Source organism: Antechinus flavipes, chromosome 4 (assembly GCF_016432865.1).
Source record: "Antechinus flavipes isolate AdamAnt ecotype Samford, QLD, Australia chromosome 4, AdamAnt_v2, whole genome shotgun sequence".
NCBI classification, from domain to species: domain Eukaryota; kingdom Metazoa; phylum Chordata; class Mammalia; order Dasyuromorphia; family Dasyuridae; genus Antechinus; species Antechinus flavipes.
This window is the reverse complement of record NC_067401.1, coordinates 75,529,034-75,552,254: the sequence shown is the minus strand read 5'-3', so window position 1 is coordinate 75,552,254 and position 23,221 is coordinate 75,529,034.

Sequence of the window (23,221 nt, the reverse complement as noted above, 5' to 3'; positions counted from 1 at the left end):
GGATTTTAAAAATCGCCTCCTTCCATACCTCCCCCGGCCCATTTTACAGATGGGGAAATTGAGTCCCAGAGAAGCTAAATTACTTCCCTAGGATCAGTGTGTATGTATGAGTGTGTGAGTATGTGCTTGTATGTCCTCAAGTGTGCAAAGTCACTTTGATTACTGCCTAAGACTATTGAGCATTGACTTTGAACTTCTGGAGTTCATGGAGAGACCAGCTTGAATGGGGTAAAGTCACTTTGATTGCTGCCTGGGACTATTGAGCACTGACTTTGAACTTCTGGAGTTCAGGGAGAGACCAGCTTGAGTGGGGCTTGTCAGAATATCGCGGGAGACACTGACCTTCAGCATAACCTCAGGCTCCAGTCATGTGGCGGTTGTGATGTGGTCGCTGAGTACAGTAAGAGCACGCATGAGATACTGGCCGTTGATCCTGCTGATGACAGATGTAAGTGTTGGGGACTAAAGTGAGCTTTCTAAAAATAGGCTCTATGGAGAACCTGCCTGAAGCTCGGGCCTCTGGACAACCAATAATTAAGTGACCCCATCGTTGTCACTTAGCAGGAAAAGCAACAGAATTTTTAGACATCAATGGCTGTTGTTTAGAATTGCAAAATATCAGAACTGAGAGGGATCTTTCTGTGCCTAGAAATGTTTGAAGATTTGAACTGACAAGGACCTTAGGGATCATCTATCTATTCTTTTCATTTAATAGGTAAAAAATCAAGGTCAAGGTAAGGTGAAGCAATTTATCCAAGCTTACATGAGGGACAAAACTAGGGCTTAGAATCACCTTTAGGGGTCTTAATTCTAAGGCTAACCCATTAGCCACTAGTCCTCATGTCTTTAAATTATATCAAATGGTATGAAAATGATCAAAAGAAATATATAACAAAATCCTTGACCTTAAATAATTTGAAATGTCATTTAGTTCCAATGGTGTTCAGTCATGTATGACTATGGCTCCAGGTGGAGCAATTTGCCATTTCCTCCTCCAATTTATTTTACAGATGAGGAAACTGAGGCAAATAGGTTAAATGACTTGCTTAAATGACTTGACAGCTAATAAGTGTCAGGTCCATTTTAAACTCATGAAGATAAGTCTCTGGTGTCCAGCAAATGCTCTAACCACTACATCTCCTAGCTACCCCAAAATGTAGTTAGGGAAGTAGATAAAAAAGATAAGAACAAAATTATAATACTTATATATATAATAATTAGACAAATTTACATATTTTAAAGTTAATACAATGTTTTCTAAACAACTTTATGAAGTAGTGTGAGAGTTTGAGAGTTTTCTGTATTTTGGGGATGAGGAAACAGGATTAGACAGATAAAATGAAAAACCTAAGTTTACACAGGTATAAAGTGCCAGAAACAAGATTCATATTTATTTCTTTTAACTTTTGAGTCCAATGTTCTTCTGATTATAATTAGATTCAAATTATTGTAAAAATGGGAAATGGTACAGGCAATGCTAAAAATCTAGGTCTCTCTATCATAGAAATTTTATGTTTGTCAGCTTTGTTTCCACTGTTAGACAAATCTACATAAAATGGTGCCCATTGAAAACAGGTTTGTTGTAAATTACCAAGGTTTTATTATGAATATTAACATAATTGATTGCTATTTCCCCCTTATAATAAAGTGAGATATTTAAAATGTATAAGCAAGGTTAATTGCTATTGCTACAAGTGGATACACTATTTGATTTAGTGGAGAAAATAATCAAACAAATAACCGAAATTGTAACATTGCTAATCAAACAAATAACCGAAATCATAACATTGCTCCTAATCATACGAGAGAGTCTGGTTTCAGACCTCACCTAAATATAGGTCCATAAGATCATAGGTCACAGATTTAAGGGGTTTTGGAAAGCATTAGTCCAGCCCTTTCATATTTTTAATAATAGTTATTTTGTTTTTCAAAATACACACAAAGATAGTTTTCAACATTTACCGTTGCAAAACCTTGGTTTCTAAATTGTTTTCCCTCCTTTCCCCCATCCCCTCTCCTAGATGACAAATAATTCAATATTTATTAAACATGTGCAATTCTTCTATACCTATTTCTACATTTATCATGCTGTGTGAGAAAAATCAAATCAAAAAGGAAAAAAATGAGAAAGAAAAAAAAGCAAGTAAGCAACCACAAAGAAGGTAAAAATATTATATTGTGATCCACATTCACTATCCACTGTTTTCTTTCTGAATGCAGATCAGCTCTTTCATTTTACAGATGAAGAAAATTAGACACAGAGAAGTTAAATAATTTGTTGATCATCACACAAGCTAGTAAGTGTCTGAAGCAGAATTTTAGCTCGGGTCTTGCGAACTCTCTGCTACAACCACAAATCTTCCAACTTTCACTAATCCTTCCTCTCTTGGAATCCCTGTTAACTTAAAGATAGAAAATACCAATTATCACTTAATTGAAACATTTAAATATTGCCTTGTCCCATTCTTTAATTGTTTCATTTGTTCATGTTTCATTTTCTCAGGCAGAGTGGAAGCTACCTGAGGAAAGGTAAGGAAAAGATGAGAAATTTGAGCTATGTAGACTAAAAGAAGAAAGGCTGAGAAGTCAGTTGAGTCATAATCAAAGAAAGTAACCAAGTTCTGAGCAAACCAGTGTTCATCAAAGTACCAGATTCAAAGGGGGTGAAGTGCTGAGAAAGGAATTTTTAAAGCTGATTCCAAAAGCCCAAATATCATCATAAGGCAGCAGAATGAATGCAATAAAAAGGAGAACAATGGAAGAGGTGATCTTTTGTTTTGCTTTTCTGCGCCAGGAATTGTTCTTTTACAATTGATAACCCCCTATTTCTGAGTAATTTCACTCATATCCAACCCTTCAAAATCCCATTTAGGGTTGTCCTGGCAAAGAAAGTTGCTATTTCCTTCTTCAGCTCATTTGACAGATGAGGAAACTGAGGTAAACAGAGTTTAGTGACTTAACTATAGTCACACAGATAGGAAGTATCTGAAATCAGATTTAACTCATCTTTTTTGACTCTATGCTCACCACTCTATTCATTGCACCATCTAATTGCTCTAGGCATGGCACATCCCTCTTCCTCCTCATTTTAATAAGCAGTTTCCATCCATTGTGGTCTCTTGTCCACACTACACCGGCCACTGAGCGGGAATCTATGTTCAATATATTAGTGGATCAATAATTCTTAATGGACAGAGTGATCAAACTTCTTTGGGGAAAGATTTTTGCACAAGAAATGACCTTCCAGCTGTCGCCTCACATGGTGACAGAAAAGTGACTTGCTGACCAAGAAAATACAGCCACCCCAAGAATGAACTGTATGTAGTCCCTCACGTGACCTCTGGCTCTCGATTTTCCACTTTACCTTCCAAGTCACAGTCAGTTCCCTGAGTAGGGAATTTCCTGCAGCTGGTAATAAATGGGCACGAAGCTGCATTCACGAATGTCATGGGGACTATTGGCCATCTGCGTGGGGAATGTGGCTGTCTGTGCCTGGAACATCTGGGCTGCCTTAAGATACAAATCATCTCTATCATGTGCCCAGGTTCCCTCATTTGAACTCCAGGGACAGACCAGGTCACACTGATGAACTGCTTCCGAGAAGACATGGCTGTGTGCCATTAACAGAAGGTCGCTTTCCCCATTGCCAACATGAAAAAAAAAAAAGGCTTTTTTCTAGGGCTGTACTACAACCGATGGACATTTTTAGAACTATTGAAATGCAATATGGGGGGTGATGAGGGCCAAGAAAGGTGAGGGAGGTATCATGTGTAAAAGGCTGGAAGTCTGGTCATCTGGGATCTTAGTAATTAATCATGGTTCATTGGTCAAGGGCAGATCAGCTCCCAGTCTTGTACCTCAGTTTCTCCATTATGACATATGTCTTACCTTAAGAAGGTGTAGTAAAAATCATCTGGTTTAATGGGAGTTAAATTGCATAAGAAATAAATCTGTTATATACGTGATGTTTATAACTATCATCCAGTGGATCTTAGACTATTACAAAGATGTAGGGTTTTTTTTTTTTTTTTGTCATTGTTATTTTTGTTACTATCAATATATTGCTATTTGATGTTTCATATTATTTTCTCCTCCTGATAAACTTGAGACATAAGAGCCTGCATTATAGTCCATAGCTACCTTGTCAAGATGAAGATGCTTCTACCTCTGCAGCCCCTTTTTCTTGTTAGGGAATTTCCACCCAGAACCTTCGTTTTAGGAAGTTCCTATCCTCGCCAGATTTACTACCTCTTCTCCTGGCTCTTGCTTTCTTGTCCTTCCATACCCCTTTTCATATTTTTCAATTCCCTTGAATATGTTGATTCCCTCAATTTGAATATAAGCTGTTTGAGGACAGGTATTGTCTTCATTTTTTTGCTTGTATTTGTATTCTCAGGGCTTAGCATAGTGTCTGATGGCATAATAAAGACTTAATAAATGCATTATCTATCTAAATCTCTACTGTCTCAGTTCATCATCATTAGTAATTATCATCCATCTCTCTTCTATCTTGGTCATAGTCATATGTTTGTCTCTATCTATCATTTATCTAACATAGAAAGAATAAATAACCTTTTGGAGACTACACAATAGATTTGTAGAACAGTCAAAATTAAAGACCTATACTACAATAGAGTATAATACAACTGGTTTCCTGGTTTGAAACAAGATCTCAACATTCCAACAAAGGGTAATAAATTCTGAACAGGAAGGGATCACTGAGGTCATCGAGTATAACTCTTTCATTTTATAGAGGAGGGAATGGAGCTTCAGACAAGTTTAAGTGGCTTGCCCAAGGTCACATAGAAGTAAATAGTGAGACTAGGATTCAAATTCAGACCTTGTGACTCAAATTCAGCACCTTTTCCATTCCTGTCTGTCCATTTCATGCATTCATTCAACAAACATTTCTTTTTTCTCCAAAAATTTATTTAAGTTAAACAGAATTAGAAAAAAGAAAAGCAGAAAAAGAATACAAAATAAAAATGAAACAAAAGAGAATATTGTCATGTGCCCAGCAGAACATCAGGGAGGATACCAGTTCAAAAAAAAATATATATATATATGTATATATATATTTTAGTAGAAGGAATTATATTTGTGAATGTCCATCTTTTTTTTTTTTTTTACTTTCTTGTAAATTATTTTTTTGTTCTCAGCTTTTTTACTTTATTCTTTTTTCCTCCTTTCATTCTCCTACCATCTCCAAGCAGGCTATAGTTAAGAAAGGATATATTTATTTATACATATAAATATATATATATATATATATATACATACACATACTCCCACACATAAACACACACATATTTTTCCCATCCCTGCTGACCCTTTGCTTTAATTCTGTTTCTAATTAGCCTTGCTACTACCTAATCTCTCCCTATCCAAAGATCCCTCCCTTGTCTTCTTCTCTCATCCTTTGTTTCCCTATACATATCCCTCCCCTCTTATTTGTTTATAGATTTTGGAGGGTGCTATACTCTTCATAATATATATGTAGTGCTAGCTATTTGACCCATTCCTGAGGTGAGAATGTTTTCAGAACTGAGCCCTCCTCCCCCCTCTACTGCCTCTATGTTTATTCTTCCTCTACACTTCATTTGCATGACATAATTACTATTTTTATCTTAACTCTGACCCAATTTTTTTGAGCTGTTGTATTATTGATGTCAATATTAAATATATGCTATAAATTTCCCTTGTAAAAACCGGAAATAATTTATCCATATTGAGTTCCTTGAAATTGAACTTTGATATTGACTTTTGTATGTTAAATTTTCTATTAAGTTTGGATTTGGTTGATAGAAAGTTCAAAGTATGCAAGTTCATGGGATGTCTGTTTTTTCTTGTTCAATATAATGGTAATTTTGCTGGATATGATATTTTGGCCACAGGTCTAGTTCTTTTAATTGTCTAGCGATATAATTTCAGGACCTATAGTCACTTATTGGAGCTGCTAATAAGTCCTGTACAGTTCTAATTGTAGCTCCAGAGCATTTGAATTGTTTTTTTCTTGTTTCTTGCAAAAATGTTCTCTTTTATCTGGGGGTTTCAAAATTTTGCAATATTGTTTCTATGTGTTTTCCACAAAGGATTTCGTTAAGGTGTTGATTGGTGGATTTTTCATTTTCTACTTTTCCCTCATGTTTCCTTCATGTTCTACCACTCTAGGACAATTTTCTTAAACTATTTCTTGCATTATTGTGTCAAGTTGCTTTCTTTGGTCACAACTTTCAGGCAGTCCAATTATTTTTATATTTTTTCTTGATATGTTCTTCAGAGCTGTCATTTTTCTTATAAGATATTTCTCATTCTGTTCTATTTTTTCATTCTTTATAATCTGTTTAGTTATTTCTTAGTCTCTCATGGCTTCACTGGCTTGCCCAATTCTAATTTTCAAAGAGTTATTTTCATCTTTGAGATTCTGTACCACCTTTTCTAACTGGTTAACTTTTTTTTTTCATAATCATCTTATTTTTCTAGATGGTTTTATTTATTTTTTATTTTTTCCCCAATGTCTCTCATTTGGTTTTATTTTTTGAGTTCTTAGATAGATTCTCTCTAGGCATGAAGTCACTTCTGTAATGTTCTGTTGGTTTTCTGGAGGTCTCTGGACCAGCCTTTGTTTCAGCAGAGTAATCACCACAAGAATAATCAGGGATAAAGTCCAAAAATCTTTATTGTCTCTTTCACAATCTTGTCTCCTTGCTTAGGGCCCAGGCTAGCTTTCTGATGGCGCTTCAGATAGGCCTTGGTCTCTGTGGGGGAAGCAAGACGACCACCATAGTCTCTGTCTTGAAGCCTATATCAGTCCAAGAGCTTGTGTGCCAGCCTCCAGTCCTCTGTCTTCTTCAAGTCTGTTCTAGTCCCTCATGGTGGTGGGAGATAGAATGAATGTGTGAGTCAAAGGGCTTGTGCTCCAGCCTCTAGTCACCATGAAGGTGGAGGATGGAATGGATCTCTCTGGCTGAGTTTGTCCCAGCTTATAAACTCTATTATAATTGCATCATCATAGGTGTGAATCTTATAGAATAGGTATCAATCTTGTAGAACTATGTACTAAGTACATGTACTGAACTAGAGAACTATTAATCACCATACTAAACTAGACAACCATTGTCTTATCAATTCCACTGAGTTAACAACTTGCTATAAGAATTTCTCCAGAATTCTGGCCTCTTACACATTTCATATTACTCTTTGGGTTAGAAGCTGTTTTTTACTTCAGTGTCTTCCTCAGTCTTCCCTGTTTCCATAGTACCATGTTTCCCCGATAATAAGACCTATCCCGAAAATAAGCCCTCCCCTTACTGTGTAAGATTCCTCTAAAATAAGCCCTCCCCCGAAAATAAGCCCTATTGAGATTGCTACTGTAGTGAAGGTGATCCCCTGTGCTACGCGCTACATTACGGTACCCTCTGTATGCAACCTCCCCACCTCTTCCCCCCCCGGGTGAAACGCACGCCACGCTCTGAGCTGCATCCAATCAGAGCTGCAGCAGTGAGTGCGTCATCCTGTTCTTCCCCAGTGATTTGCTTGCTGGCGCCATTGAGAGCAGTGCCATGGAGGAGAGCTGAGGCAGGACAACATGAAAACCCGGTATGTAAGCGGGAGTGAGGGGGCATGATGGAGGATAAAAGGGGCATGATGGAGGATAAAAGGGACATGATGGAGGATAAAAGAAGAACTCAGGGGGCATGATGGAGGATAAAAGGGGCATGATGGAGGATAAAAGGGACATGATGGAGGATAAAAGAAGAACTCAGGGGGCATGATGGAGGATAAAAGAAGAACTCAGGGGGCATCATGAAGGATAGAAGGAGCACTCAGGGAGCATGATAGGGTTAAAATATTATTGAGGGGCATGATGGAGTGAAAAGAAGGACTGATGGTCATAATTTTATTATTCTGTCTGCACGGGTCGCCTGTGTTTTGGCAATTCGTTTGGATGGAAAGAAAGGCACACCTCTAATCATCAGTAAGGGGAAGAAAGATAAGATTGAAAGTGTATCAGGCATTTACATTCTTGAAACCGAAAAAGCCTGGTGTACACAAGCCGTTATAAGAAAGTGGGTTGATTTAATGCTGCCACTTGTTATGCGAGGTAACCAAAGAGGTCTGATAATCTGGGATTCAACCAGCACTCACCGCTCTAAAAAAAATGAAGAACTTGCTTGCAGAGAGAAGAATAGATCAAGTAATGATTCCTGCAGGAATGACTGCCTATCTCCAGACCCTTGATATTGCAATAAACAAGCCATTCAAGGACCATTTGCACATGGAAGTCAATGACTACACTGAAAATAGAATGGAAAGAAATCAGCGTGGAAACTTTGTGAAGCCCTGTCTGCAAGAAGTCGTGACTTGGGTGAAGAAGTCATGGGATAAAATTACTGACAGCTGTGTCACCAAGGCACTACGAGCAGGTTACCTGGACAAGACCTGGACAAAACATGTTCATTTAAAGAGAGCTATATTGCTGGACATGACAGATTGGGTCCACTTCTTCTGAAGGAAATAGAGGCACAAGACATCCAGGATGGAATTCAGGGTATGGACACTTATGTCGATGTTGTTGAAGAAGATGACATGATCATTATTGAATAAAGGTACTTTTTTTTGTTCACATTTACCTGTTTATTAAAATTGCTGTCAATGTTCATTAAAATAAGCCCTCCCCTGAAAATAAGCCCTCTGGTGTTTTTCTGTCCAAAAAAAATAATAAGACAGTGCCTTATTATCGGGGAAACACGGTATGTCCCTATGGTTGGGTTCTTTCTTATTTGCCAGCTCATTTTTTTTTTTTTAAATTAGAGGTATTAGTGTAAGCACTTCTAATCCTGGGATGGGAGGATGGTGTCTCTGGCTTCACTTCAGCTCTCCCTTCTGACTAGGTACCACAAACCAAAAGCTCCATCCTCCAGCAAGTGTCCACAGCCAGCAGGGTCCCTACCTCCCTGCCTCTGCATTCATGGGTGTTCTGGTTCCTTCTGTGTCTCAGCAACACAGCTGAGCCTGGCAGTCCTATTAAGCCAAGGTTCCCTCAGTCTTCTCCAACTCCATAAACAGCAAGGTGGTAAAAGTAGTTCTTGCTGACGTTCCAGCCAACCCCAGCTAGCCCCAAGGCTCCCTACTTGGTGTTTCTGGGGAGCTAGCCTTTATACAGTAGCAATAAATGCTTACTTGTCCCATAACAATAAGTATACAAGGTAACCATGGTGAAAACCTCAGTCTCCTCATTTGTAAAATGGAGTTAAAAATATGGAAATACCTAACAGGGTAAGTGTAAGACTCCAATGAGATAATGCATGTAAAATACTTTTAAAACCTTAAAGGTCTTTCTAAATGTCTATTTCAATGGCTTTTTTCATTCATCTCATTCTCATTAGTTATTGGGGTAATTGTGGTCAACAATTTCTGTGATAATGATCCAGTTTATGTTTAATAATTGAGTTGTTTATCATCATCATCATCTGCCTTTCATTTTTATTTTATAGTTTTTTATGAAAATGATTCTAGAACAAATTGCTATTCTTCTTTTATATTTAATGCAATACATATTATTAAACAGATGGACAAGATAATTGCTTTTTGTAATTAAATAAAAGCATTAAGATATTGGTTTATCCTCTAAAGGCTCACTGAAAACTTAGTTTTCAAATTAGAGACAAGCCCAACAAGAATTCCTGAAGACTGAAAGAAGAAAAACTAGGGGGGAAATGAGTTATTCAAGTACATTATTAAAAGAGAATTAACAGATTTGTAAAAAGAGACACAAAAATACTGAAGAAAATATCTTAAAATAGAATTGGTCAAATGGTGGGGGGGAGTTATAAAAGCTTACCAAAGAAAACAATTCCTTAAAAATTAGAATTGGACAAATGAAAGCTAGTGACTTTATAAGATACTAAGAAACAATAAAACAAAGTCAAATAAATGGGAAAATAGAAGAAAATGTGAAATATCTCATCAGAAAAATAAATGGTCTGCAAAATAGTTTAAGGAGCAATCATTTAAGAATTATTGGACTACTTGAAAATTATGATTTTAAAAAGAAACCAACGCTTCCCCAATATCTTATAACCAATTTCCATAAAATGGAAATTGAAAACATCTACCAATTATTTTCTGAAGGAGATCCCAAAATGAAAATTTCCAAGAACATTATAATCAAATTCTAGAATTCCTAGGTCAAAAAGAAAATATATCAAGTCACCAGAAAGCAACCATTAAAGTATTGTGCAGCCACAGTTAAGATCACGCAGGACAGCAGATTCCATGTTAAAGGAGCAGAAGGGTTGGAATATGATATTCTGGAAGGCAAAAGCACAAGGATTATAACCAGGAAAACTGAGTATAATCCTTCAGAGATAAAAATGAATATTAATTTAAAGAGAGGACTTTCATGTTTTCCTGATGAAAAAAAAAAACAGAGCTGATTAGAAAATTTGACATTCAAACACAATAAACCACAGAAGCATAAAAAGGTAAACATGAAAAAGATATCATAAGGAATTCAATAAGTTTTAAATGCTTATATGCCTATATGGAAAAATAATGTATTTAACTCTTAAGAACTTTAGTATTATAAAGACAGAAGAAGTCTATAGCACAGGTTTGAGTTTATTAGGTTGGGATGATCTAAAAAATGAGGAGTTGAAAAAGAGGGGTACAGTGGAAGAAGGTGGAAGGGAAAGGAAGAATATAAAAAATTCCTTCATGTAAAAGAGGCATATAAGTAAAAGCTGCTTTTATGAGGAGTAGGTAATGTTTGAATGTTTAAATCTTTCTGTCATTGAAATTGATTCAAAGAGAAAAGAATATACAGACATACACAAACTAAGTTGGTTATAGAAATTTATCTTATCCAACAAGGAAAAGGGAAGAGGAGAAGAAGGAGAAAGGGGAAAAGTTGATAAAAAGGAGAATGGGTCAAGGGAGACAGTAATTATAAGCAAAAAGAAAGAAAAACTTTTGAGGAGGGACAGGGTAAGAAGAGAGTGAAGGATAAAACAAAGAAAATGGGATGGAGGGAGATATACAGTCAGTGATCATAATTGTGAATGTGAATGAGATGAACTCATCTTTAAAATGGAAGTAGAGTGCAGATATGTCTGGCCTAGAGGAAACTAAGGTATTTACTAGTATCACTTTAATGAATTTAAGCCCAAAAGCCTCCAGCCTTTATCTTTCTTTATGCATAATACGAATTTTATATTTGTGAATGACTATACTATTTTGGTATTAATATGATGAGACTCTATTTGTGGGAAGCTAGGTGATTTAAGGAAAGGCACTCATAAAAATAAAAACAACCTGAAAGTAGTTATTTTTATGTTTAAAAGAATTTTGTAATAATCAGATCTAAAGGATATTTTGATAAAATTTGAAAAAGATGCTATAAGATATACAAGATATACAGCTATAAGATGCTAAAAGATATACAGGGTATTTTGGATACTCTGCACCAACATAACAGGAGGACATCCATTTATATCAAGTGATTAATTAGTTGCTTTGGTTTGATTCCCTCTTCAATTTAGAAATCTTACTTAGTACTATTTAGAAGAAATAATAAAGTATGTAAGACTAAATGATAATGAATTTAAGACTAGTCAGAATTATAATGGGTTGAAACTGTCATTCTGAGAAATGCCAAATTTTAAATCAATTCTCTTTGACTTTGTGTTGGTGGTGTGTTTTAAATAAGAATAGTTTTTCACATGAATATCAAATACTCTAATGTTCTAACTAAACATAGGTCTGCTTTATATTCTTGAAGAACGTAAATCAAAGGCTTTGCACTAATGAATAAAAGCAGAAAGAATACTATGGCATTTTGGGAAGACTTATAATTATGAAATCAAGGAGTTGTCCTTTTCACCCCTAAAATTGTTTGATATACTTGTTGTATTCCTCAAACAATATGTTATTTTCATGTAATCATTTATAGATTTTTTCAGTTAAGAAAGCTATGAATATACATTTTTCTTATATTTGATGTAAGCACTGGTGGTATCTTTTATTAGTTGGTATGTGGTGGCTTCTTTCAAGAAAGGTTTAATCAGATTCATACATGAGGAAAAAATAGATGAAGTACTTTTTGCTATTAACCCATATACCAATGTAAAGTGGTTGAAACTAAGGCTATTCTGCAAAATTTGAAAGTGGACATGAATAAGATCAAGAATTATTAGCTTAGTCACTTCTCTTGATATAACTGTTTTGTCATTATTTATAATGAGGTGTCTTCTGTTTTTCATTTGAACCATCCTATATTTTTATTGTGTTGGAAATCTTAAGTTTGTCTCTCTCTCTCTCTCTCTCTTTCTCTCTCTCTCTCTCTCTCTCTCTCTCTCTCTCTTCTCTCTCTCTCTCTCTCTCTCTCCACACACACACACACACATATAGCCAGAAAATTTTCTATCTTCACACTTGATATGTCTGGCCTAGAGGAAACTAAGGTATTTACTAGTATCACTTTAATGAATTTAAGCCCAAAAGCCTCCAGCCTTTATCTTTCTTTATGCATAATAAGAATTTTATATTTGTGAATGACTATACTATTTTGGTATTAATATGATGAGACTCTATTTGTGGGAAGCTAGGTGATTTAAGGAAAGGCACTCATAAAAATAAAAACAACCTGAAAGTAGTTATTTTTATGTTTAAAAGAATTTTGTAATAATCAGATCTAAAGGATATTTTGATAAAATTTGAAAAAGATGCTATAAGATATACAAGATATACAGCTATAAGATGCTAAAAGATATACAGGGTATTTTGGATACTCTGCACCAACATAACAGGAGGACATCCATTTATATCAAGTGATTAATTAGTTGCTTTGGTTTGATTCCCTCTTCAATTTAGAAATCTTACTTAGTACTATTTAGAAGAAATAATAAAGTATGTAAGACTAAATGATAATGAATTTAAGACTAGTCAGAATTATAATGGGTTGAAACTGTCATTCTGAGAAATGCCAAATTTTAAATCAATTCTCTTTGACTTTGTGTTGGTGGTGTGTTTTAAATAAGAATAGTTTTTCACATGAATATCAAATACTCTAATGTTCTAACTAAACATAGGTCTGCTTTATATTCTTGAAGAACGTAAATCAAAGGCTTTGCACTAATGAATAAAAGCAGAAAGAATACTATGGCATTTTGGGAAGACTTATAATTATGAAATCAAGGAGTTGTCCTTTTCACCCCTAAAATTGTTTGATATACTTGTTGTATTCCTCAAACAATATGTTATTTTCATGTAATCATTTATAGATTTTTTCAGTTAAGAAAGCTATGAATATACATTTTTCTTATATTTGATGTAAGCACTGGTGGTATCTTTTATTAGTTGGTATGTGGTGGCTTCTTTCAAGAAAGGTTTAATCAGATTCATACATGAGGAAAAAATAGATGAAGTACTTTTTGCTATTAACCCATATACCAATGTAAAGTGGTTGAAACTAAGGCTATTCTGCAAAATTTGAAAGTGGACATGAATAAGATCAAGAATTATTAGCTTAGTCACTTCTCTTGATATAACTGTTTTGTCATTATTTATAATGAGGTGTCTTCTGTTTTTCATTTGAACCATCCTATATTTTTATTGTGTTGGAAATCTTAAGTCTGTCTCTCTCTCTCTCTCTCCACACACACACACACATATAGCCAGAAAATTTTCTATGTCCTTCTTTTTCATTGGATTATGTTCTTCTCTGATTTCTTTCCTTCTGAAGCCTCTGTACTAAAATTGTTACATAGTAACTTCAGTACTTCAGACTGACCTTCCATCTAATCCCCTTCCTCTTTGCTATTCTTTTATATATTTTATTTGAATTGGGGTTTGAGACTATGGAAACATTTTCTGAAGAGAAAAATTGAGACTTTTGAGAGTCAGATGAGGCAAGAGAAAGTGTCACGTCCTCATTTTCTATAATTCAGACAAATAGTTTTATCACAGATAGGGATCATTAGATAGATGAAGTTTAAAGCAAAGCAAAATATTAAGATCCTACTATATTGTTTGCTGTAAAGAATTTATTATAATTAATTAATTTTCATTATTATGGACCAACAACCAGATCATAGAAATTGCTTTGCCTCACCCAGATACATATACATGAGTGGTAGGGGGAAGGTAGAGCAAGGAGACAACATGGAATTTAAATCCAAAGGTAGTAATATTGGGAAATATACTCATGTTTTAATTCTTCTCTCTTTTATTTAAAAAAAAAATCATGTAGAGAAGAATCAGAAAGTCTCAAAGGCAACAATTTACACAAGGACTACAATAATATAAACAAACAAAAAACAACAACAAAAGCACAAGAACTCCAAATGATAATAATGACCAAGCTATGTCCAAAAACAGAGACAAACTCATTCCCCTTCTTTCAGTAGAAAAGTAGGTGACTGTGTGTACAGAATATTACATATGCTGCTTAGTCACTGTATCAGTTGGTTTTGTTTGATTTTTTATTTTGCCATATTGATTTGCTATATGCAAGATTTCTGGATGAGGTGAAAGGGGGATGTGTGGAAATTATGATTGCAAAGCAAACAAAAAGAAAAAAAAAACAACCCTGAAACTATGTAAATAAAGGAAAGGAAAATATTTCTTTGAGAACCTAAGGAGATAGACCAGGATTATCTTAATGGTAAACTCTTTTTCCTTGAGTTTTTTTCCCCCAAATATTTCTTTCAATAAAGTGGAACCATTTTTGTTTATTTCCTAACTTTCTGGTGGGTACCTGTCTATAGAAGAAAGAGGCTAACTGTGAATGATAAATGCCCTAGGTGCGGAAAATCACTCCAAGTATCCTACTTTTCAGTGCTTAGCATTTGTTGGTCAAACAATGGCAGCCATGCTCCTAGCGGGAGTGGAGTGAGGAAAGTGTCATTCTCTTTTTCAGTTTCATAGTTAACAAACTTAGATGGAATAAGAGAAAGACTAAGGATTCTGGAACTGCCTTTTCTTCTGGGTCTTCTGCTTTTATGGGGTGGAAGAAGGAGGAAAGGGTATCTTGAGTTGAGTTTCCATTTTCAGAACCATTGGAACTACAGGGGAAAAGAATCAAGATGGCCTTTTCTTCTGCCTTTGGATATCATGTTCCACCCCTTTTAGCTTCCATGAAATAGATCAGCAGCCAGAAAACTGATTTTTTAAAAAATTGCATGAAGATGTAGGACTCTAGTTCTGAAATTAAAGATGGTCTCTATCTTATAGGGTATACATAAATCTATTTTTTCCTAGATAGAGAATAATTAACTTCATACAAAATGCTGCTGTGGGGGGAGTCATAACCAGTTAAGTCTCAGCTGTTAAAAATAATTGGTTATCTATCATCTGTCTATCTATCTATCTGTCTGTCTGTCTGTCTATCTACCTACCTACCAATTTATCTGTCTGTACATACACATATAAATATATACACATACACATATGTGCACACATAGTATACACATTATACCTATGCATGTGCACAATATAGATGTATGGACACATATGGACACTGACTCTCTCCACACACACACACACATATAGCCAGAAAATTTTCTATGTCCTTCTTTTTCATTGGATTATGTTCTTCTCTGATTTCTTTCCTTCTGAAGCCTCTGTACTAAAATTGTTACATAGTAACTTCAGTACTTCAGACTGACCTTCCATCTAATCCCCTTCCTCTTTGCTATTCTTTTATATATTTTATTTGAATTGGGGTTTGAGACTATGGAAACATTTTCTGAAGAGAAAAATTGAGACTTTTGAGAGTCAGATGAGGCAAGAGAAAGTGTCACGTCCTCATTTTCTATAATTCAGACAAACAGTTTTATCACAGATAGGGATCATTAGATAGATGAAGTTTAAAGCAAAGCAAAATATTAAGATCCTACTATATTGTTTGCTGTAAAGAATTTATTATAATTAATTAATTTTCATTATTATGGACCAACAACCAGATCATAGAAATTGCTTTGCCTCACCCAGATACATATACATGAGTGGTAGGGGGAAGGTAGAGCAAGGAGACAACATGGAATTTAAATCCAAAGGTAGTAATATTGGGAAATATACTCATGTTTTAATTCTTCTCTCTTTTATTTAAAAAAAAAATCATGTAGAGAAGAATCAGAAAGTCTCAAAGGCAACAATTTACACAAGGACTACAATAATATAAACAAACAAAAAACAACAACAAAAGCACAAGAACTCCAAATGATAATAATGACCAAGCTATGTCCAAAAACAGAGACAAACTCATTCCCCTTCTTTCAGTAGAAAAGTAGGTGACTGTGTGTACAGAATATTACATATGCTGCTTAGTCACTGTATCAGTTGGTTTTGTTTGATTTTTTATTTTGCCATATTGATTTGCTATATGCAAGATTTCTGGATGAGGTGAAAGGGGGATGTGTGGAAATTATGATTGCAAAGCAAACAAAAAGAAAAAAAAAACAACCCTGAAACTATGTAAATAAAGGAAAGGAAAATATTTCTTTGAGAACCTAAGGAGATAGACCAGGATTATCTTAATGGTAAACTCTTTTTCCTTGAGTTTTTTTCCCCCAAATATTTCTTTCAATAAAGTGGAACCATTTTTGTTTATTTCCTAACTTTCTGGTGGGTACCTGTCTATAGAAGAAAGAGGCTAACTGTGAATGATAAATGCCCTAGGTGCGGAAAATCACTCCAAGTATCCTACTTTTCAGTGCTTAGCATTTGTTGGTCAAACAATGGCAGCCATGCTCCTAGCGGGAGTGGAGTGAGGAAAGTGTCATTCTCTTTTTCAGTTTCATAGTTAACAAACTTAGATGGAATAAGAGAAAGACTAAGGATTCTGGAACTGCCTTTTCTTCTGGGTCTTCTGCTTTTATGGGGTGGAAGAAGGAGGAAAGGGTATCTTGAGTTGAGTTTCCATTTTCAGAACCTTTGGAACTACGGGGGAAAAGAATCAAGATGGCCTTTTCTTCTGCCTTTGGATATCATGTTCCACCCCTTTTAGCTTCCATGAAATAGATCAGCAGCCAGAAAACTGATTTTTTAAAAAAATTGCATGAAGATGTAGGACTCTAGTTCTGAAATTAAAGATGGTCTCCACCTTATAGGGTATACATAAATCTATTTTTTCCTAGATAGAGAATAATTAACTTCATACAAAATGCTGCTGTGGGGGGAGTCATAACCAGTTAAGTCTCAGCTGTTAAAAATAATTGGTTATCTATCATCTGTCTATCTATCTATCTGTCTGTCTGTCTGTCTATCTACCTACCTACCAATTTATCTATCTGTCTGTACATACACATATAAATATATACACATACACATATGTGCACACATAGTATACACATTATACCTATGCATGTGCACAATATAGATGTATGGACACATATGGACACTGACTATACACATATATGTTTATATATTCACTGCAGCATAATATGTACATAATATATAAAACACATATTGCAATATAGTATAAAATGTATATGTTACATTTTGTTCAGACTTTAAAAGATAGTGTCAAGGGGAGGATTCTGGGAAGATAGTAGAGTAGGTTGATAAATTTTAAGCTCTCCTCATTTCTCCCACAAATAGAAAAAAATTTGTACCTTAGAGTGAACAAAGACTGGTGAAAAACCAAGAAGGCTTGGGACAGAAGAGGGGTCCTCCTGATACAACTGGACCAGATCTGAAGAAAGACTCCAGACTGAGATTAACCTATCTGAAGTGCAAACACCTCTGGGCTAGCTTCAAAAACATCAAGTAGGGACCCTTCAGGGCCAGCTGGTTGTGGCTGGAACCTAAGCAAGAAGCACAGAGACTTTCACCTTCCTGGTTATTTGTGGAGTGAAAGTTTGAGTCTGGTAAGACAGAGTGAACCTTTGCTGATGGGGGAACGGCAGGCCCAGATGTGCTGCTCAGACAAGACTCTGGGCAAGAAGGAACCAGCGCCTGATGAGTACAGAAGCAGTAGAAAAGGGGTACTACTGGGTGTGGGCATCTTGCTTTGGGGTTCCTGGTCAGAGTGGGAAATTAAAGGGAAATGAACCCCTGCCCAGAGAGAATTTATAGAAGAACTCAAAAAAGAATTCAAATATCAAATGAGACACATTGAGGAAAAACTAAAAAAAAAAAATCCAAGAAAAAGAAAATTATGAAAAAAAGTTAACCAATGAAAAAAGGAGGTATAGAGTCTCAAAAATGAAAATAACTCTTTGAAAATTAGAATCATGGCAAGGGAAAGCCAGTGACATTATGAGAGACCAGGAAATAACAAAACAGATTGTAAAGATTGAGAAAATAGCATAGAATGTGAAACTACTAATAAGAAAAATGACAGATCTGAAGAAAAGACAAAAAAGAAAAAAATACAAGAATGATTGGATTGCAAGAAAGTGGTGACCAAAAAGAGAACCTTGACACAATAATGCAAGAAATAATCCTAGAAAATTGTCCTGGAGTGTAGAACATGAAGGAAAAGTAGAAACAGAAAAAAATCCACTCATCACCACCTCAAAGAGATCCCTTCATAGGAATATTATTGCCAAATTTTGAAACCACCAGATCAAAGAGAACATTTTGGAAGAAACAAAAAAATTCAAATATTCTGGAGCTACAATTGTACAAGGCTTATCAGCAGCTAAGACTACAGGTCTTGGAATCATATCTATAGACAAGCAAAGAACTAGGCCTGCAGCCAAAATTATATCCATCATAATTATAACCACCATAACCATCAAAATTATATATAAATTTCAATGAGAAAAAAGGACATTCAACAAATTTGCAGATTTTCAGGACTTTCTCTCAATGAAACCCAAACTTAACAGAAAATTTAAAATTTAAGAACCAATATCAAAGAGAAATTTTAAGGAACTCAACATGAACAAACTGTTCAAACATGAACAGTTTTTTTTTTTTTCCTGCAGGGGAAATGTATACTTTATGTTTCAAATTTACATCAATAATAGGGTAAGCTCAAAAGAAAGATTGGCAGAGTAACGATAGAAATAGTAATTATGTCTTACAATGAGGTGCAGAGGAAGAATAAACACAGAGGCATAAGAGAGGAGAGAAGGGCTCATAGTTCTGAAAACATATTCACATCAGGAACAGGTTCAATAAGCAACACTACATATTTACTTATGAAGGATATAGTACCCTCCAAAATCTACAAAGAAATAAGTGGGGAGGGATAAGCAAGAAGAAGACAAGGGTATGATCCCTTAGTGGTGGGGGGGGGGAGGTTAAGTAATAGGAATCCAAGTTATGGAGCAGAATTTAATGAAAAAGTCAATAGGAATAGGAAAGAAATGTGTGGTGTGTGGCTATCTGTATGTGTATATCTACATATATATACATAAATACATCTTAACTGTAGTTTGTAGTGGAGGAAGAAAGAAAGAAAGAAAAGAAAGAAAGAAAGAAAGAAAGAAAGAAAGAAAGAAAGAAAGAAAGAAAGAAAGAAAGAAAGAAAGAAAGAAAGAGAAAGAAAGAAAGAAAGAAAGAAGGGAGGGAGGGAGGGAGGAAGGAAGGAAAGAAGAAAGGGAGGAAGCAAGGAAGGAAAGGAGGGAAAGGAGGAAGGAAAGAAGAGAAGGAAAGAAGGAAGGAAGGAAGGGAGGGAGGAAGCAAGGAAAGAAGAAAGGGAGGAAGCAAGGAAGGAAAGGAGGGAAAGGAGGAAGGAAAGGAAGGAAGAAGAGAGATCAGAAATTGTGTTGCTCACAACTCCTATTCACAGGGGGTTTTTGTTTGTCTTTCTCAAAAATGACCATGACATCTGGAAAATTTCTTTCTTAATGGTCATTCCTTAAATCTAAATCAGCAAGCCATCAAGAACATCAAGAACAATTGCTACATTTGTGTTGAAAGTGAAAAAAAATTTCTTGATTGTATAGGGATTCATAGATGAACTTTACTCTTTATAGGAAATTAGAGAGTTCTAATGGCTACCTATCTATAGGTTTCCAAAGTCCTTGCTACATTGGGGAAAGAACACCTTCATCATAAGATCATATATTTTAAGCTGAAAGAGACCATCATTTGACATTTCTCCCTACCTCTTACAGTTGAGGAAACTGAGATCAATAGAGAATTTATCATAGATAACCCAACTTTTAAATATCTAAAGCAGATTTTGAACTCAGATCTGGTTTCTATCAAGTTTATTCCTATTCACTTTGTTGTGGGACTTTTATCTGTTGCTTCAGCTAACCACCTGATTGGAGAGATTGCCAAGTAAGTCATGTAGCCAAGGGAGTCTCTTTTAAGTAATAAAAGTTATTTTATTTTCATGATGAAATATGCTTGCTTATGTGGAGAAGCAGTTGCCACAAAAATTTGGCTGTGGTGGTAAAGCCTAGTACAGAGAATATATTCTAGAGGGACTCAGCAAGCCTATCCTTAACATTCTATTTACCATGAAGATGGAATACCCCATAGTCATATCTTAATTATTTTTGGATATTGAATAGAAATGTGGTAACACTTAGAGTCCACAGGCCATCTATATTGTTTTCTAGCTACTTAAAAACAGATAGATAGATAGACAGACAGACAGACAGATAGATAGATGGACAAATAGGAAATAATCATTTGTGAAGTTTTTACTGTGTACCAAGCACTGTATTACATATAGGAGATACAAATACAAGAAAATAAAATTGTCTTTCTTTTTTGGGTGTTCGTTTGTTTGTTTTGCTGAAGTAATGAGGTTAAGTGACTTGCCCAGGGTCACACAGCTAGGAAGTATTAAGTGTCTGAGACCAGATTTGAATTCAGGTCCTTCTGACTTCAGAACTGGTGCTCTATCCACTGCAATACCTAGATGCCCCAAATGTCCTACTTTCAAAGGATAAAGAAGGCACTTCAAGGAACCAATGCAACTGAAAAGATAGAATAGTCTGGAAATTGAATGAATTGAAAATGAAGAAAATATGAATGGGCACAGGCCAATTGCTTCAATGTCCTATAACATCAGATGACTCCAGCACTTAAAATTAGAAAATTAAATTTAATTTCCTTTTTCTTATTGCAGTAAAGGGGGGGAAATCTGCTTTCCTGTGATCCAAAAAGGAATCAAAGACTCATCAGAAGCACAATGATCTCATTTATGATGAGGAAGAGTGAATAATAACAATTCTGGTATCACCAATGTTATTTGAGGCAACAGCATGAAAAGTGATTTCCAAAAGAAATCATAGACATCAAGACACAAGGCTCTATTGGAGAGGAAATGCTAACATACAATAATGTAAAGGCAGAAGCTGATAGCTCAGGGCATGTCCTCATGGGCTGAAGATCCTTGGGAAATTGGGAGAGAGACTTTGAAGAAGGCCATATCTATGGAGCAGGATGAAGTAGGGGCATTAGTATATTGATATTGATAACAACCAGCTTCTCCCTCCCAGAAAAAAGTACCCAGATCATGCTTTTAATTTTAATGTGAATTATTAGCATTTTCTTTATCATTTTTGTGATTCTAGAAATCAACAAAAGACAAATTAACCCACAATTTGCAGCATTTGCCAATTTCTATGGTATAAATGTACATATTGGAAACTTAACTCTCTCTCTCTCTCTCTCTCTCTCTCTCTCTCTCTCTCTCTCTCTCTCTTTCTCTCTCTGTATGTGTGTGTCTTCCCTTAAATCCAACACACATGCATGTCATGACATTATCTCCTGGATGTCATGGTCCTCTTTGAGAATGAAAGACAAACAGCAATGGCAATCTATTTCCCATTCATTCATCTGTATCAGGGGTGGACTGGGTTTTAACTATAAAATGGAACAAGCACTCTGACCCTTTTTGTGGGAGCATGTACTCTAATTCCTTGCTAAAGAATACACATAGCAAAGCAACTGCTGACTGCTCTCTTAGGACTTGATTTATACTTGCTAGAGTTGTACAAAGGTAACTGGTGACTAAGTCTGAAAGAATGTTCTTCCATTCCTCAATTGGATGTAAAAAGAGCATAAAGTGGCTCCATCTTCCTTTTTTTAATTTTTTTTTAACTAGACTTCTTTGAAATTCTTCCAGCTCGGTCCTGGACTTTTAGCGAGAGAGTCCATGATATTTCTTTCCTCTTTCCAATAGCAGTGGTGATCCATAGCTCAAGCATGTGGTAGTAAGTATATATTTTTGCCTAGGTGATCCTGGGTCCCTGATTTCCTTCTTCTGTCATTGTGTCTCTTCTCTCATAGATCAATAACTACCAAACAGAAATTTTGCCATGGACATTCCCAAGCTATGCTTTTTAAGTCCTTTTATTCAAGAATCCCCAGATCTCTGAGCAGGCACTGGCTGCCCAATAAGAGCTGATTACTGAAACTCTATTTCTTTTTGGAGGATGTGAGTATTAAGCAGATCATCCTTACTCTGAAGAGACTAAAAGTCATTTCTGTTTGACTAGAAGATTTGATTTTGGGAACTACAGGTTTAAATTGGAAATGAAGTATCAGCTCAGCAACCCCCAAAGTACCTTTGCCTTTCAGGAAAAGTAAAATATGTTTAATGGATTAGTGTTTTAAGTATTTGTTAATATAAACTTTTGAATATTTTGTGTTTAAGTATTTATTTTGTTGTGGAGAAAATAAGTAGTGATACTGTACATTTTACTGATTGATTCCATATGGGATTCCTGATACCTTGTTGACTTTTTGTAGAATAATTTATTCAGGAATCATTCCCAAACTTTGGTTAAAGTATTTTCATAAACCAGAGAGACAAAAAACAGACCTCTTTTCTTTTATGTCAAGCCACCATTAAGATGAATTCAGGCTCCATGTGAGTAGAGAGGGGGAGGAAGAGAGAGAGGAGAAGAGGAGAAAAGAGGAGAGAGAGAGAGAGAGAGAAAGAGAGAGAGAGAGAGAGAGAGAGAGAGAGAGAGAGAGAGAGAGAGAGAGAGAGAGAGAGAGAGAGAAAGAGAAAGAGAGAAAGGAGGGAGAGAGAGGGAGAGACAAAGACATAGACAGAGACAGAGATGGAGAAAGGGAGGGAGGGAGGGAGGAAGGAAAGAAGGAAGGAAAGAAGGAAGGAAGGAAAGAAGGAAGGAAGGAAGGAAGGAAGGAAGGAAGGAAGGAAGGAAGAAAGGAAGGAAGGAAGAAAGAAAAGAAAAGGTGGGAGGGAGGAAAAAAAAGAATGAATTTATTAAGTTTTTACTACTACCAGACATATAGTGCAAAGGATACAAATATAAAATTGAAACAGTTCTTGCCC